Consider the following 16,791-nt stretch of genomic DNA (forward strand, 5'->3'; position numbering starts at 1 on the left):
AAAGCCATGCAGTGGGGACACCTGGGTGGCTCAGCAGTTGAACATCTGCCTTTGACTCAGGGTGTGATCCTGGGGTCCAGGATCGAGTCCCACATCTGGCTCCTGCATGGAGCCTGCTTCTCCTTCTGCCTGTGTCTCTGCCTCTCTCTCTGTGTGTCTCTCATGAATAAATAAATAAAATCTTTAAAAAAAAAAAAGGCATGCAGTGGATGAGATAGCAAAGCAAATAAGTCTAAAAGCAGATGAGAAAAAGTCTTTGGTTAGATCTGAAAGCTAGGGGAGGTGAGGGAGATCCAGCCAGGACCAAGGAGGAGGGGCCAGTCGGATGGGCAGTACACCTGGAGAGTCTAGTGTCCTGGTCTCCAGAAACCTCCAAAGAAGTCAATAATTACAGCATGTTAATGTGACTTTTAAACACAGGTAGAATTTTAATTCCAATATTTGACCTTATAGTCAATCAGCTTCAATATATAAAACCACAAACAAAATATATGGGGTAACATTTCTAAAAAGACATTTTAGAAAGAAGTTATAGTTCCTAAGAGATTAATTGCAAAACCACTGTGCCTAATACTCCCATCTCTCAGAATACAGCACATGCAGATCCCCGCAGTATGTGGGGGACGAGTGCAAAAGCACCGCACCCTCTCTAGAAGGTCAGCAGTAACGCTCTTTTGTCTCCACAAGCTAGTGAGGGTAAGAGCCACAGGCAGGGGCCAGACGCCCAGGAAACCACTCTGGCTTCACATGAAGGTGATGATGGTTAATGGCTTCACTTATACATAACTTTTTTTCTTAAAGATTTTACTTATTCATCCCCAAGATGCACAGAGAGAGGCAGAGACACAGGCAGAGTGAGAAGCAGGCCCCCGCGGGACTCGATCCCTGGACCTGGGGAGCACGGCCAGAGCCCAAGGCAGACGCCCAACCACTGAGGCACCCAGGCGCCCCCCATACATGACTTTTTATGTAAACAAAGGTCTCTAGGAGCCATTGTACTACCTCAAAGGAGTGACTCACTGAATTTGGACTGATGTGAAGTCGATCTTCCTGCATCCCCCCGGGACAAGGAGGACAACCTTGTGTCCACGTGGATGGCCGCTTCCTATCTCTGTGATGAGCATCAGCTCTCGCCACAAATCTCACTTCACCAGGAAGACTTCCTTGTATCATGACCTCGACTCACCCACTGTACTTCATTTCCCTGCAGCACATTGACCACACTATAAATTAGATTTCTGGTTTCTTTACGTATTAACATATGTATTATTTTACAGATATTAATGAGTGGAGGTACATACTGAGCATCTCTCTCCATTAGTACTGTAAGCACCGTAAGAACAGAGACCTTGTTTGTGGTTTTCTTGCTGTTTCTCCAGCACTGAGGCTAGGACCTGCCATAGGGGCAGTCCAGACGTATTTGCCACATCAATAAACGAATGAATGAAAGCAATGGCCATTAACTCTCATTTACCATGAAAAATGGCTACAGCAAATTCCTCTGGTTCTCTCATTCCCCGGCCCCACCAATGGCTTGGAATTCCTAAAGGCCCTTAGAGCATCTTGAACTGTCCAAATGGGAAAAGGTAAAGCCTTAGAGGCAGGCCTTCCTTCACTGTGAGGCTCATTGCCCTACCTCTGCTGGATCTCCAGCCCCTGGACCCTTTTGTGCAATAGGTGTACAATAGGTGTGCAAGCTGCTCGGAGTGTGGCCACGGACACCCGGACGTCGCTGTTGTTATGCTGATCTCGTTATCCTGAAAAAGAACAGCGGAAATCCAATGTTGCTTTAACAAAGATTACAGCAAAGGGAAATAGTGGCATTCACAGAATTATTCTCCACTGGAAGGCTAAACCTTCAGAATAATGTAAATCCACTGTACAATGCAGCATGAATGAATTCTTCTATGGTTCTGTAATCTGCATACATCTGTCCCTCCCTTAAAGCAGAATGTACTTTAATTAAAGCCCTAACACTCTGATTAAAGATGATAATCCTTTTGCACTGTGAACTTGTGATAAGTATGTTCAATTTGTATCCATTTAAAAGACAGTTGCTGCCTTTTGACCCACGCTTGCTTGCATGGCTGTCTGTGAAAACTAATATTTATCTAAGATTAAGTTCTGCTTAAATCCTCTTCTCTGTCTTTAGCTGTTTGCAGCACTCACAGTGTGGGGTTTTTTTTTGTTTTTTGCGCTTTTTTTGGCGGGGGGGGTGTAAAGGAAGAAACCAGTGTTATTTCTTTTGATAGATGCTGGTAACTTTGGGGATATAGTCGATCTTCATAATATTATTTTATTACAATTCAATGAAAAGGAGCAGAATCTTGATTTTAACTCAGTTTTATATTCTTCTGCTGGTCCCAGCCATGAAGGATAGTGGGCTCTGGGAACTGCACAGAAATCACTGATAAAGTAGATATTACAGCGATTAAAGATTACATCTGGTCTAGAGCTGGAGCATTTCTTAACTGCAAAATGGAGAAAAACAGGGTTTTAAAATATTATTACACAAAGTATGAGGCAACCAATTGCCATTCTCTTCATCCTCCCAAGAGACAAACTGTGGCTCAGAGAGGTTCAATAACTTTCCCAATTCTCCCAGTTAACAAGCAGCTGAGCTGGGTTTGGAACCCAGCTCTGATTCGAGACCCTTTTGCTCCACACTCTGCTACGTCATCCCAGCAGCTCCCCATGGATACGCAAGGTTCATAGTCTGTTCAGAACAGCAACGACAACAAAAATGCAAATTTCCCTATTTTAAAGGCTGTGAGCAGATAGCTGTTCTACTTTGCCAAGAAAATCAGTGTATCCAGGAAATTAGGCATCAATGGCAGGTAAATCATTTATTACTTTTACAAAAACTAGATTTTTAAAAATTGCTTCTGTGTTGGTTTTTACATACTTTTAATCAATGTGAGCCTCTATAGTTTTATTTAATTTATTCTAGTTCTCCTCTCCTACCCTCTATCCAAACTCCCCCCCTCCCACCATACCAATACATTCGCGTATAAGGGGATCATTTAGGGTCAATGACTCAACCATTTGCCTGGTTGGTATTGCTTGTGACCTGTTTTGCCCTCACTGTGACCCCAGTGAGTATTCCTGGGTGTCCCTCCTGGAGTCTCCCACCTGCAGCACATCAGGTACCATCCTCTACCCATCCTGATGCCTCTGTAGTTGGGGGTCCAGCATCCAGCAGACACTCAAATACTCAAGGCTGCAGGTGGACCTCTTGGAGATGACAGCATGGTCCTCACACTGACAAAATGATGGGAAGCACATAAGCTGAGGGTGTAGACTTGGGACACGCCTCTGAGATCCAACTTGCTCCCTTCTCAGAGGGTGAAATGAGGCAACTTGCCTAAGGAAACTGCTAGACAGAGAAAGACATATGGACAAGAACCAAGATTTCCTGTCTCCTGATCTTCACTCTCTCCACTATTCCATAAGGTATAAAAGAATAACATTTATCTATTAACAGGTTGCTTATATTCTTTTTTTTTTGAATAGGTATTAGCGGCAGCCTTCTTTTAAAAAATATTTTATTTATTTATTCATGAGAGACACACAGAGAGAGAGGCAGAGACACAGGCAGGGGGAGAGGCAGGCTCCTTGTGGGACTCAGGTTCCCTGATGTGGGACTGGATCCCGGATCCCGGGATCACAGCCTGAGCCGAAGGCAGATAGATGGTCAACCCCTGAGCCACCCAGGTGTCCCAGCAGCAGCTTTCAATAAAGGATGAATGTTTAATGTAATTTAAGCAAAGGTAAAGAGAATTGAGGCATATATTTAAGGAAGTAGGTGAGCAGTTCTCAGTATGAAAGAGGCCACAAGGGAATACAGTACTAAATCTAAATACTTAGATTTAGATCTGAGTTTCCTGGAGGCCAAGTTGAAAATGGAAAGACTCTGGGTTATTTAGCACTCATCATCTAATAAAAGAAATATTCAAGGTTTATCATAAAAGCTTCATCCAAACGTTAACCTTGAGTGAAGTTGTCAGCTATATTATAAGAGATAGTGTCTTCAATAAACACTTTTATAAATGATATGGGGCAATTCTTGATGGAATTCATTCTAAGTCTTGGTTCTGTCTAAAATCAGCATTTCTTTGGGAGCCTAAAGCACTAGGGTTCAGATATGTTGTTGTAACTTTATTTGATTCAGGATAAAGTTTAAAGTCTTAAAAGCAAATGTGCTCAAATATCAATGTGAAAATAATTTACTGATAAGGTTTTCTTTTTTAATGATATAAATCTATATTTTATTTTATTTATTTTTTAAGGACAACGATGACCGTTTTTTAATGATTCTTGTTCAAAACATTGCCGATCCCCTCATGTTTGCTCCTCCAGATTGAAGGAAACTTTGTCTCTAGAGATATCTGTAACTTACAGAACTTTTATGAAATGTTGTTTTGTAAACAAATTAAAATATTTATCTTTTCTCCCTACTTGTAACCCTCCAGAGTCCAGAAACTCTCAGTGAGTATTCTTTCTTTTATAGCAATTGTAAATCATCTGTGTAGGTTGGGTGGGAATCTGTTCTCATTGTAACCAGATACCATTGGAAGGATTGGTGTGTATTATTTCTTTTTTTTTCTTTTCTAATGTAGACTCACTGCCCTCTCTCACCCTCATCCTTCATTGTCTAGGCCTAAGAATCTGCATTATTAACAAGTACTGGGGGCATCTGGGTGGCTCAGTTGGTTAAACCTCTTACTCTTGGTTTCAGCTCAGGTCATGATCTCAGGGTCATGAGATTGGCCCCTGTGTCGGGCTCTGCACTCAGCATGGAGTCTGCTTGAGATTTTCTGCCTCCGCCTATCCCTCTTCCTCTCCCTCTCCCTCTGCCCCTCCTCCTGCTCACATTCAATCTCTCTCTCTAAAATAAGTAAATTAATAAAATCTTTAAAAATACAAAAAAACAAAAAATAAGCCCTGGTTCTGATCCAGGTGGCCAGGGGGGCACATTTGAAGAAATACCAATCTAGAAGAAAATTATTCCTATGTTCCTTAGCTTTGATCCGCCTCTTTGAATATAAATTTTCCCCACTTGGTTTTGATTAGCAGCCAATAGCCTGAAATTGATGTTTCAGGGAAGACAGAGGAAATGCATAGGCTCTGGGTTGTTGAGCCTCCTATGCTTTGTATTCCAGGCACACACGAAGTAAAGATGGGGTCTGCTTAATGGACTCAAAGCTTGAGGAGTGAAGGGGGCCATGAGAAAGGCTGAGGGTAAGTGAAAGAAGAGCAGTCATAAGGGCCAGCCTGGAAACTCCAAAGCTGATCTTTGCTGCTTTGCTATTTTCCAAGGCCCAGTCGTGCCTGGCTTCTGCAGTGCACAGGGCAATCTGTGCCTCACCTTGCTGTCTCTGTCTATGGTTTATGCAAAACCCTTCCGGGAAGTCCATTCTGAATCAGAGAGGTAGGGCTAAAGTGGGGGTCCACTGGGGTCTGCGGATTCCTAAGGATTCATGGTGGATTCCAGGGGCATGAATCATACATGAATATTTTGTGTGTATGTGTATATGTGTATTTTTGTGAAAAGAGTTTCCAGTTACAACTTTCATCAGATGCTCAAAGGGATTAGAGAGGATCCCAAAGAATGGAGAATCGCTGCAAATTCCTGGTGCAGCAGAGGGTGTATCGAGCTCCATGTTCATGTTGGTGTGTTCCATCATGCTGCAGCCTCAGGTCAGTTAGCTGACAACCTCCTTGGTGACAGCTAGGTCACCAAGTCTCTCTATATAGGAGCCACTCTCCCTGCCCAATCTGAGGATTATGGTAGCAAAACTGTCAGCCTTAATTTTGACAAATTGTTTTGGGTAATTAGTCCCTTTTAATTGCTCATGGAAATAGTAATTTTAGGTGACAAGATTATTATATGCTGCTTGTTAATGGGTCCTCCAGGGTCAAGAAAACACCTCTGGGATTGCTATGACCTGTTCTCTTCCACCTTTGGCATTGCCCCTTGAAATCACCAGAAAAGACGTTTAGTAAAGTCAGTTCCCACTCTGTGAAAGGTATAGAGCACGAGTTTCCTTTTATCCATTTGCCAAGTGAAGGATTAGAGGACTTTCAACTTTTCCCTGCTACTCACTGCCAGCCCATGCCAGGCTTCACAGACCAGCTGATCATTAACTCGAAGGGCTGAGGAAGTTTCTGGCTCTTCTCTTTGCTTATTTACCCACTCAACCAAGTTGCTTTACAAGCGAGTGAGTTTTATATAAATAGAGTCCTAGGTGATAAAATATTTGGCTCTCAGCTCAAGTTGAGTATTTTCATTGCTTTTCACTTCACTGAACAGGAGGGTCGGTCTGACCAGTAGGTCAGGGCAGATCCAGGTAATGGCTCACCATGTGCCTGCTCAGGGGAGCAGTGGATGGAAGACAGAGAACTCTTCTTGGCACTTTAGGAGCCTGGGAATTGACTGCCTGTTTACTAACTGTGTCATTCTGGGCCAGTTGTTTGACCTCCTTAAGCCCTCATTTCATCATCTGTCAAAGGGGATAAATATACTAGCTAGCTCATAGTTCAACCGTAAGGACTAAATGATATCATAAATACCCGGCATATAACACGAACTGAAGCAAACAAAAAAGATAGCATCTATTATCATTACAGTCCATTTCTCCTTCCCAAATCCAGATCTTATTAAGAAGTCTGAATTAGTGGGGAGGTCAAAAAAAAAAACAAAAACAAAAACAAATATTACACTCATACCCAACTTGATCTCCATGTCTTCCAAGCTTGTTAAGGTAGGCACACCTAATCCCATGTATACTGAAATGTATAACGATCTAAAATGATGCAGATGAAGGGCACCTGGCTGGCTTAGCTGGTGAGCATGTGACTCTTGATCTTGAGGTCATGAGTTCAAGCCCCAAGGTGGGCATAGAGCTTACTTACAAAAAATAAAATGATGCATATGAAGATAGAAATGACCACATTGTTATCTATTCAAGGCAGTTAACACGGATTTCAGTGTGTATAACCACGTTCCCTGAAATCAAATATTTCTTGTGAAACTGACAATAAAGAATTTGCAGAGAACCCAATTTTTCTCTCTGGTTTTTCTTGATGGAAAAAACCCAAAGACACTACCTTCATGATGACTTTTCTTTTCTTTTTTAAAAGATTTTATTTATTTATTCATGAAATACACAGAGGAGAGAGAGAGGTAGAGACACAGGCAGAGGGAGAAGCAGGCTCCATGCAGGGAGCCCGACGTGGGACTCGATCCTGGGACTCCAGGATCACGCCCTGGGCCGAAGGCAGGCACTAAACCGCTGAGCCACCCAGGGATTCCCCAGGGTGACTTTTCAAAACAGTTTCTTTCTTAGAAAAATATGTTTGTTCTTCTCCTTTCATATTTATCTTAAAAATTTTATTCCTAGTCTTTAGAAACTAAATTTTAACAAATTTGCTCCTTCACGGAGCTGGTTCTTAGGTTTATGCATTTCATTTCGTATTTTCCTGATCAAATTTCATAAGGGTCAGGGATCACACTTATGGGTATTTCCTGATGTCTGCAATCATACCTCTTCTCTATTTACTCTTCAGCAAGGGCTGCAGCAGCAAACTCAAATATTGCATGACAGAGTAAAATGTCATCTCAAGAGTAATGGCTAGCTCTCCAGTAATACCCTCAAGTAAGAAGCTCCTGCTCTAAGAACTGGCAATAGGATAGAGAGCTGGAGCTTTGTGTGTCTAGGATGACAAAGATCTCTCCTTTTCTTGTCCTGAACACTAAGCTTCCCCAAGCCTTAAAAAAGGGAAGGGAGAGTGCTTAAAATGATCCCAGCTAACTTATTTAGATAGAGTGCTTGCTAGAGTCTCCAGAAATATGAATTATATGGAAGGCTAGAGGGTTCAGCAGTTTGCATCTATGTAACGGAAAATAACACAAAGCACATATGCTACGGAGATTGGAATATTTGTCTGGTTTCTTTTTATTATTATTATTTATTTATGATAGTCATATATATAGAGAGAGGCAGAGACAAGGCAGATATAAAGGCAGAGGGAGAAGCAGGCTCCATGCACCGGGAGCCCGACATGGGATTCGATCCCGGGTCTCCAGTATCACGCCCTGGGCCAAAGGCAGGCGCCAAACCGCTGCGCCACGCAGGGATCCCTTGTCTGGTTTCTACACAAAAGATAAACCCACTTATTCAGAGGAGTGATATTACCTGCTCTTCTAGCTCCTGTGATCCACGTGACACATCTTGACCAGATCAGCTTGCCCCATGTATTCCGATGGAATGCCAGCAATGGCCTCAGCCTCTAATCTCCAACTTCATCCAACAGCAGCTTGGATTTCATGGCCAGATATCAGAACTGTGCAGCCCAATCCTTCCCTGAAAATTTGCAGATCAGGTTGTAATGTTGAAATCATATATTATTTGTGACATTTTTATATAGTTCTTATCCATGTGCTAAAAGAGTAAATAGAGAGTGGTTCTATAAAACCCCTTTCTGTTGAAAAATGAATTTGTTGTAAAGGAATTTAATACTTAACATTAAATTAAATTAAAATTTCATCTTGGAATAAGTTAGCTAAGTTAGTCTAATAATTAAAATTTTAGAACTCCTGGATTGTAACATTTGGAGTTTCATATGCAGCATTAATTAAGCTCACATCAAAATAGATTAGCCACTTGTAGATACAGTTACCAGTCACTCTGTTTCTGGAACCAATCCAGAAATGTTGGAACATTGTCAGGCACTTACTAGGTGTTGGACAAGTGACAGAAATTGATGATGCACATTTAGAATATCTACAGAAAAGAAAGTGTCAGTGTAAAGTAGGTGTATACGAGAAAGCCACCCTCCAGGAAATTTGACCATACTTTTCTACCCCCTGCATGATTTCAGTGCACCATAGAATAGGATTAGAGGACTATTTCTGTCTATGTTCATGATTTTATCATGGAACATAACAATTCTAGACCACACATTTATATTCAGATGCAAAAAAGGATCCTGATTTTTTTCAGAACTCACAAATGACTAAATTGCCTTCTAGCATTTTTCTTGTCTTTTGAGGAAATGTTCTGAGGAGGCTATATTTTTAAATCTCATTTCAATATTCACCCAATAGGCTGAGGAATTAGTAACAAGTGAGTTTATTTTTATTTTTATTTTTTGTTAGCAAGTGAGTTTAGACTTGAGTTCAAGATGTAAAAATCATCCTTTTGTGTGACTGTGCTCTGGTGGAGTTACTGCCTCCTGGGGGGTTTCTAAAGCCGTGCGCTTGGAAGTTGGGAAGCAGGGGTGGGTGGGGGTGGAGGATGGCTGACATGCTTGTGTAGTGTGTAACGTTGTGTACAGATATTTATATGGTTGTGGCTCAAATAAAGTTTAAGTCCAACCATAATAAAGGTTCTTTGCATCCTGAAACCACTGCCACATGAGTGAGGCGCAGGGTGGGGTTCCCTGTTGGTGGTCAACAGGGTCAACAGGGTCTAGCCTGGTTGAGTCTGAAGGGGCCTGCTTCTGCTTAGAAAAGGATTTTATCTTTTAATCAGTGACAATAGACAACTCCCTGAGAGGTGCATCCATTTGAGGACTTCTTTTGACAGTAGATATGCTTGGAATATGATTTTTAAGGTACCCCAATAACTGACCATCAAATACACAGATCAGAGCTAAAAGTAATGTAGAATAACACTGTAGTCACTAGTGAGGTTTTCACTTTGTTTCATATCCTTTTAGACCATGTGGAACATTTCATAGTGCTCTCCATAAGACTCTCAGCTCCTGGAAAATCTCCTTTTTTCCCTTTTTATGGGAGAAGAAGAGGTTATGAAAGAGGGAGAAGAATGAAATAATTGCAGTTAATCATCCTCTCAGTTCCTGACTAGGAGTGTGTATGTGCCTGCCCACCTAAGTTTGTAAATGTGTATTTTCCCCAGTAGTTATTTCCCATCTCAGAAAATGGTATCAGCCGAACAACCCAGAAACCTATTTTTTAAAAAAATATTTTATTTATTTATTCATGAGAGACACACAGAGAGAGGGAGAGACACAGGCAGAGGGAGAAGCAGGCTCCCTGCGGGGAGCCCAATGTCGGACTCGATCCCAGGACCCTGGGATCACAACCTGAGCCAAAGGCAGATTCTCAACCACTGAGCCACGCAGGGGCCCCTCTTTGGTGATTCTGTCTCCTTCCAGTCAATCACCAAATCCTATTAATTGATTTTCCTAAATATTTCTCCAGGTCCCTTCGAACTAGGGTTACACTAGGAAGATACCAATTTGTTCTCATTCCTATATTATGTTGAGAACATTCATCATTTTTCATGAACTTGGGTTATGACCTCCCAGCTTGTCTTCATTTGAAAGACCATGTCTCCCATCTACCCACAGACTGCCATGGAGTAGTCCTCTGTAGGTAATCTGCTCACCCGTGCCTGCCCTATGTTGGGGTATTGGCTTTCACTTCACTTCTAATTCCACCTTTCCCACTCATTTCATCTTGCCCTCCTTAAGCACTCTGCAAGAATCAGGCTCAAAAAACTCTCTCCCAGTTATTCCTAAGTATGGCTGTTTGTGTACAACTTTTCATATGTTTGTTCCTTTGTTCATTCATTCATTATACATACATATCCCTCCTTCTTCCCTAAAATAATTAGAGTAGAGACAGGTTATAAGGATAATACAAGCACATCAAAATAGTATAGATTAAAATAAGTGGGAAAAATAGGGAAGTGTGAAGGGAGGGGGCATCACTGGCACAGAGCCTGGAGCTGATCCCAAGATGCATAGATGATGCATCCCATACAGTCTATTCTGCATAGGGCCTGGAAGATGGCAGGCCCTAAACTGGCTTTGGGCTAGCTAGCACTGCTCCTTAATGAGAAAAGTTTAGTGTCTCTAAGATAAAATGTGAGCTAATAATTAGGAGAACAACAACTAGTCCCGATTCTAAGAGGTCACACTGTGTGGTATGGTGAGGAACATGGGCCCTGGAGCAGATGGCCTGGGCATGGGAGGTGGGGTGAGTGGTGGTCAGCAGTGGTACACATTAGGATCACCAGGGAAGCCTTTAAAAAACATCATCTGGGGCCCTTCCTCAGGACAACTAAGTACGAATCTCTGGGAATGGGACTGGGAAGCCCTATTTAAAAAATTTCCCCTGATGATTTGCTGCCAAGGTCAATGATTTAGAAGGATGGATAGTCTGTGAATTATGACAGGACATTCCTCCCGGAGAACTTCTACAAGTCTTTAGGTGTGTCTCCCCTGGAATAGTTCTATAAAGATCAAGCTCTTTCATTTGAGTCTTATGCCTCAATGTCAGGAACAGTGTGTATACACACACACAGACACAGACACACATATTTTAATTGAAGTATAATTGACAAATAAAACTATATATTTACAGTGTACAGTGTGATATTTGATATACATATACATTGTGAAATGATTAACACAATCAAGTGAATTGACACCATCCACTACCTTACATAGTTCCCCCCCCCCTTTTTTTTTTACAATAGTCAAGATATGGAAAGAAATCCTAAGTGTTGATCAATGAATGAATAAAGAGAATGTGGCATATGCACACAATAGACTATTATTCACCCATAAAAAGGAGGAAATCCTGTCATTGTTAACAACAGGGATGAAACTGGAGGGCATTATGCTTGGTAAAATAAACCAGACAAAGAAAGACAAATACTACATAGTAATACTTATATGTGGAATAGTTAAACAAAAAGAAGTCAAGCTCCTAGACACAAAGAATAGAATGGTGGCTACCAGGGGCTGGGGTGAGGGAAATACAGATATGTTGGTTAAATTGATCTGAGGATACAAATTTTAGTTACAAGATGAATACACTCTGGGAATCACAGCATGGTGATTATATTCAATAATGCTATATTACATACTTGAAATTTGCTATAAGAGTAAACCTTAAGTACCCTTACCACGGAATAAAATTTTTTAAGAGAAATTTTTTTATCCCTTCTGAAATGTATGTGTTGAATTTCTGATCCTCAGTGTGGCTGTATTTGGAGATGGGGCCTGTAAGAAATTATGAAGGTAAAGGAGATCATAGGGTGGGGCCTTGATTGGCTAGCAGTAGTGTTACTTATAAGAAGGGACTCTAGAGAGCTCACTCCATAATTGTGAGAAAATAGATTTCTGTTGCTTAAGCAACCTAATATTTTGTCAGCTTGAGCTGATTAAGACATGATTTATATGTATATAATTGTACATATATGAATTATATATGTGTGTGTATATATGTAATTTATGTGTATAACTCATTCACTCTTAGAATATACCAGGCACAGTGCAACTGTGTGTGTGTGTGTGTGTGTGTGTGTGTATGTAGTATATAATGGTATATATACAAAAATAAACACCAAACAAAACCATCATAGATAGATGATAGATGGATAGATAGATAAAAGCTAATGTATAGCTAACTGCCTGTCAACTTAATCTTGCCCAAATGTTGTTCTTTTTTTTTTTTTTAAAGATTTATTTATTTATTCATGATAGACATAGAGAGAGAGAGAGAAGCAGGCTCCATGCCGGGAGCCCGACGTGGGACTCGATCCCGGGACTCCAGGATCACACCCTGGGCCAAAGGCAGGCGCTAAACCACTGAGCCACCCAAATGTTGTTCTTAACCAACCTTTCAGAGTAATATGTGTATATTATTCAATGTAATGTGCTATGTGAATTCATTAACAATCATGAGCAGCTCGTTAGTTCCATGTTTCACTTCTAAGCAATAACAAACTCAGTAATTGACACACTTAACAAATGCTTAGTAAAACTGAATCTTTGGTCCAAAATACACCAAATAACCTCCTGGCTTATTTGTATAGAATGTTATTTAGTGCTTTGTACCCTGTAGATCCTTAACAAGGGCTATAAACCATCAAGCTCAGGGATTATAACAAAGTCAGCTTGATTTTATTTCCATCTCTTAAAAATATAGCTCTTAACATTTGGGACTCATTTTGGAGATTGTTGATAAAATCTATGGGCCCATTCTGCAGGAAAAGGCACATCACACATATATTCCCAAATTTGTATTAAACTTCATGGATCCAGACACTTGCCTCTGGCTGTTCATGGCAGGATACCTCGTGTCCCCCATTCCAGACTTCCTGTCGGTGGCCCTTGCCATATTTCTGTCCTCTCCAGGTTCTGGCAATTGCTCCCCCCTACCCAGCTGTTCCCAGCTCACTATCCTTTCTTGTTCCTACATCCTGACCGCCCCCTTTGTAAATAGTAATTCTCCCAGTACCTCGGTTCCATTGTGCCACCTGATTCCTGGAATACAGCCTCCAAAATATATCTGGGGACCCCAAACCATTTTGAAAAGCATGGACTTACAACTCCATTCCACATGAAGATCTTTCAGTTACTTTTTTTTTTTTTTTTTTTTACTGCAAAACAGAAGTTAGTTTTTTTCTTAACTGGTGGAACACTTTTTAAAAGATAATCTTCTATACAAGGATATTTACTCTTACATGTAAAAATTCTCATGGAATTACCAGGCTTATAGCTTGAGAAACATGGTGCTTGACTTATTTTCTTGACTGGCTGCTGGGCATCACATGTATGAAAGAATTGAAAGCTTGAGTAAAAGACAGATAAATGACCTCTGTTGCTTGCCTCTAAGCTACTGTCTTGTCATCCTGTCATGGAAGGAAATTAAAATTGTCTGACACATATTGAGTTTCATAAAGCCACACTGTTCCTCTACGGAATCCTGTGTGCCTGTAGAAGTCAGTACCACAAGTAGGTTTTTTGAGGATTTGATCTACAATCTTCATTTGGGAATTAGAGCTAAGTAAATTCATATTTAGTTATCAGGGTCTCTCTTTGTCCCTTTTAAAAAATAAAAGAACTATATAAATGTTTCTTTCCTCAGTCCTTCAGGACTTTTTTCTATCTTCAGAGAATCCAAAAATAATATTCAGTGCCTCCTAAGATGAATAACTGAAATACTTGTAATTTGCAACCTGCTTAATTATTAACTCCTATTTCTCTTCTATTTCTGGTTTGCTTTTTTATTCCCCCCAAATAGGTATTGCTCAATCCAGAATCAATTTATAATTTGTTTTTCTAAGCACTGAGCATGACAGTTTTCACTAGCAAACAAAAGCCCACCTTTAAACCACTTTTTCCCCCAAAACTTTAAACTTGATTTAAATATTATTTTTTATAAGTATAAAAATCAAAGAACCTAGAAACCCATATTACATATTTTGTAGAGGATTAGTAAAGAATTAGCCGCAAAAGGCAGTAATTTAGGATTGTGCCTATTTTTTCTAAATTTCTGAAGTTTCTTAGAAAAGCTGTTACTCTACAGTAGCTTATAATCATTACCATCATGAAACACTGTAGACATTCCAGAGTTAGAGAAACCATCTGAGTAATGTGATTTTTTCTCCATGCCCTATCAGAATAAGATGAATGAATTATTTAAGATTTAGGTTTTTCTGGGACACCTGAGTGGCTCAGTGGTTGACAGTCTGCCTTGGGCTCAGGGTGTGATCCTGGGGTCCCAGGATTGAGTCCCACATCGGGCTCCCTACAGGGAACCTGCTTCTCCCTCTCCCTGTCTCTGCCTCTCTCTGTCTCTCACGAATAAATAAATAAAATCTTTAAGAAAAAAAGATTTAGGTTCTTCTTTTTTATATCACTTTATTTTTCATCTGAGTTTAAGATCCTTTGCATTTACATGTCTTCCCAACATGGCAAATAACAAAAACTAACGAAGAGGCAAACAAAATGTTAGTTATGTTTTACTTACTCTGGGTAAATAATCAGCAGTGGAAACTAGTCCACTACTTAGATATATTTCCTACACTTCACTGTCCTGCCTTCCTCTTTCTTCCACTGGGCCTCCGGAGAAGTCACCTCTTAGAGAGCTGGTTCCATGATTGATTTAAGGTTGCAACACCATGGATCTGCTCTAAGTCAACAAGCAAATGATAGAAAAAAATGTATTTATAAAGAACTTATTTTGTGCAAGTCACAGTGATAGGTATTGTAGGAGAGCAAAACACAGTAATTTCCTTAAATGACGTGTAACCTACTAGGTTTGAAGCACTAAGACAAATGGGTGCATAGTTATAATTCAAAAGATAATCTGATAGACTCCAAAAGAGACATAGAAATAAAAGTGTTTGAGGAGTCAACAGAGGCAATGATCATATGGAGTGGAAAGGATTTGAAAGGGGTTCTTGGACAAGGTGGATATTTGAGACAAGCTTTATTTAAGAACCACAATTTGAAAGAGACTTTGGGGAGGGTATTTTCATCAAAAATAAAACCATGAAATAAGACAGAAAGAAAATAATAGGACATGGCTATTCTAGTCATATCCTATTTGGCTGAAAAGGTAACTTGGGGTTCTATTATGTGGGACCCTACAAGTCAGGTTAAGGAGATCAGGCCTTGAGCCTAGGCAAAGGGAGGTGGCTGAGAGGCATAGAGTAGGACTGATGAGGAGTCTGTTGGAGGTAAGTGGGAGGAGGGGGAGGAAGATAGAGATAAGTGCCCGTAGCAAGAAACTGCATCTGGGTGCGAATGACCAAGACTTGACCGCTACCTTCCAGAATATCAAGGTTGCGGGGAGGGCAGAGATGGATTAGAGACAAGTTGAAGCTGCCAAAGACATCATTTTCTTGTTAGACTAGTCAGCTCCCCTACTTGTGAAGGTCAGTGCCTTCACATTTTCATCTAATAAGTTAAGCAGCTTACATATTTCAGAATAAAAATTCCCTTTTCATGTGAAGATGATGTGTTTCCAAAGTCTTTCTTTTGCTAAAAGGCAAAGGAAAGTTCAAGCATAACAGAGACAGGAGCAGCAGCTATGGAAGAGAATGGCATCTAAAGGAAGAGATGTCGGCCATGGTCTCAGTATTTGTGCAGATAAAACACTTTCTGGCTTTGTGACTAATAAAAAATTAGCTTTCCCAGAAAGAAAAAAATGTATGAATTCAATGTTAAAATGTAAGGACTCAATGAAATTCTGACACATTGTACAACATGGATAAAAACCTTGAAAACATTATGCTAGGTGGAGTACGCCAGACACAAAAAGGCAAATATTGCATGATTCTTCTTATTTGAGATACCTAGAGTAGTCAAATTTATAGAGAAAGAAAGTAGAATAGTGGTTACCAGGGGCTGATGGAAAGAAGACAAGGGAGTTATTGTTTAATGGGTACAGTTTCAGTTCGGGATGATGAGAAGGTTCTGGAGATGGATGGTGGTGATGGTTACACAGAAATGTGAATGTACATAACGCCACTGAATTGGATACTCGAAAAAAGGTTACAGTGTCAAATGTTATGACATGTATATTTTACTACAATTTTTTTAAGAGCAAAGGTCTAAAAAAAAAAAAAGAGCAAAGGTCTATTTTGTGTTTCTATGATGCCAAATTCCACTTCACTAATTTTTAGAGAGAAAGTTCACACTCTGATCTGATAGGATCATGCCCACAGGTTGGCCTTTCTACACGGACCTCTGTTCTATAGGAGAAGTCATGTTCTCTAAGAAGTTTGCATGGGGAGTTAGGAATCAGAGCAAAACGAGTTGGGTATAGTATTGGCTACCATAAGAGAGATTGGCCTAACATTCTTGTCCTCAATGTAGAAATAGATCTGCCAAGGAGGTCTGAATCTTTGCATTAGCCAGTCTGAGTACTCTTCCTCAAGATAGTGTAGCCAACCAAGGTTATTTTTCAAAGCACAGTTCATCATAGTCACAAATGCAGTGAGAAAATATGATGAACACATC

General features: G+C 40.4%; 1 protein-coding gene across 2 annotated transcripts in view; it reads right to left on the reverse strand.

Annotated features, from left to right (window-relative positions):
- The window catches only part of CCDC148 (coiled-coil domain containing 148), a 279,432-nt gene that overhangs the window by 13,066 nt on the left and 249,575 nt on the right, over nt 1-16,791 (reverse strand). Inside the window, exons 15-17 of one of the 2 annotated variants that reach the window (XR_005990691.1) lie at nt 8,199-8,366; nt 1,637-1,757; nt 86-1,204 (exon numbers count right to left, since the gene is read on the reverse strand). The gene's annotated coding sequence lies outside the window, so the exon portion shown is untranslated. Of the gene's footprint in view, nt 1-85; nt 1,205-1,636; nt 1,758-8,198; nt 8,367-16,791 lie in introns of those variants that run through there. The other variant, XR_005990690.1, reaches the window with a different exon arrangement.

The sequence above is a fragment of the Vulpes lagopus genome, chromosome 11 (genome assembly GCF_018345385.1).
Source record: "Vulpes lagopus strain Blue_001 chromosome 11, ASM1834538v1, whole genome shotgun sequence".
NCBI classification, from domain to species: domain Eukaryota; kingdom Metazoa; phylum Chordata; class Mammalia; order Carnivora; family Canidae; genus Vulpes; species Vulpes lagopus.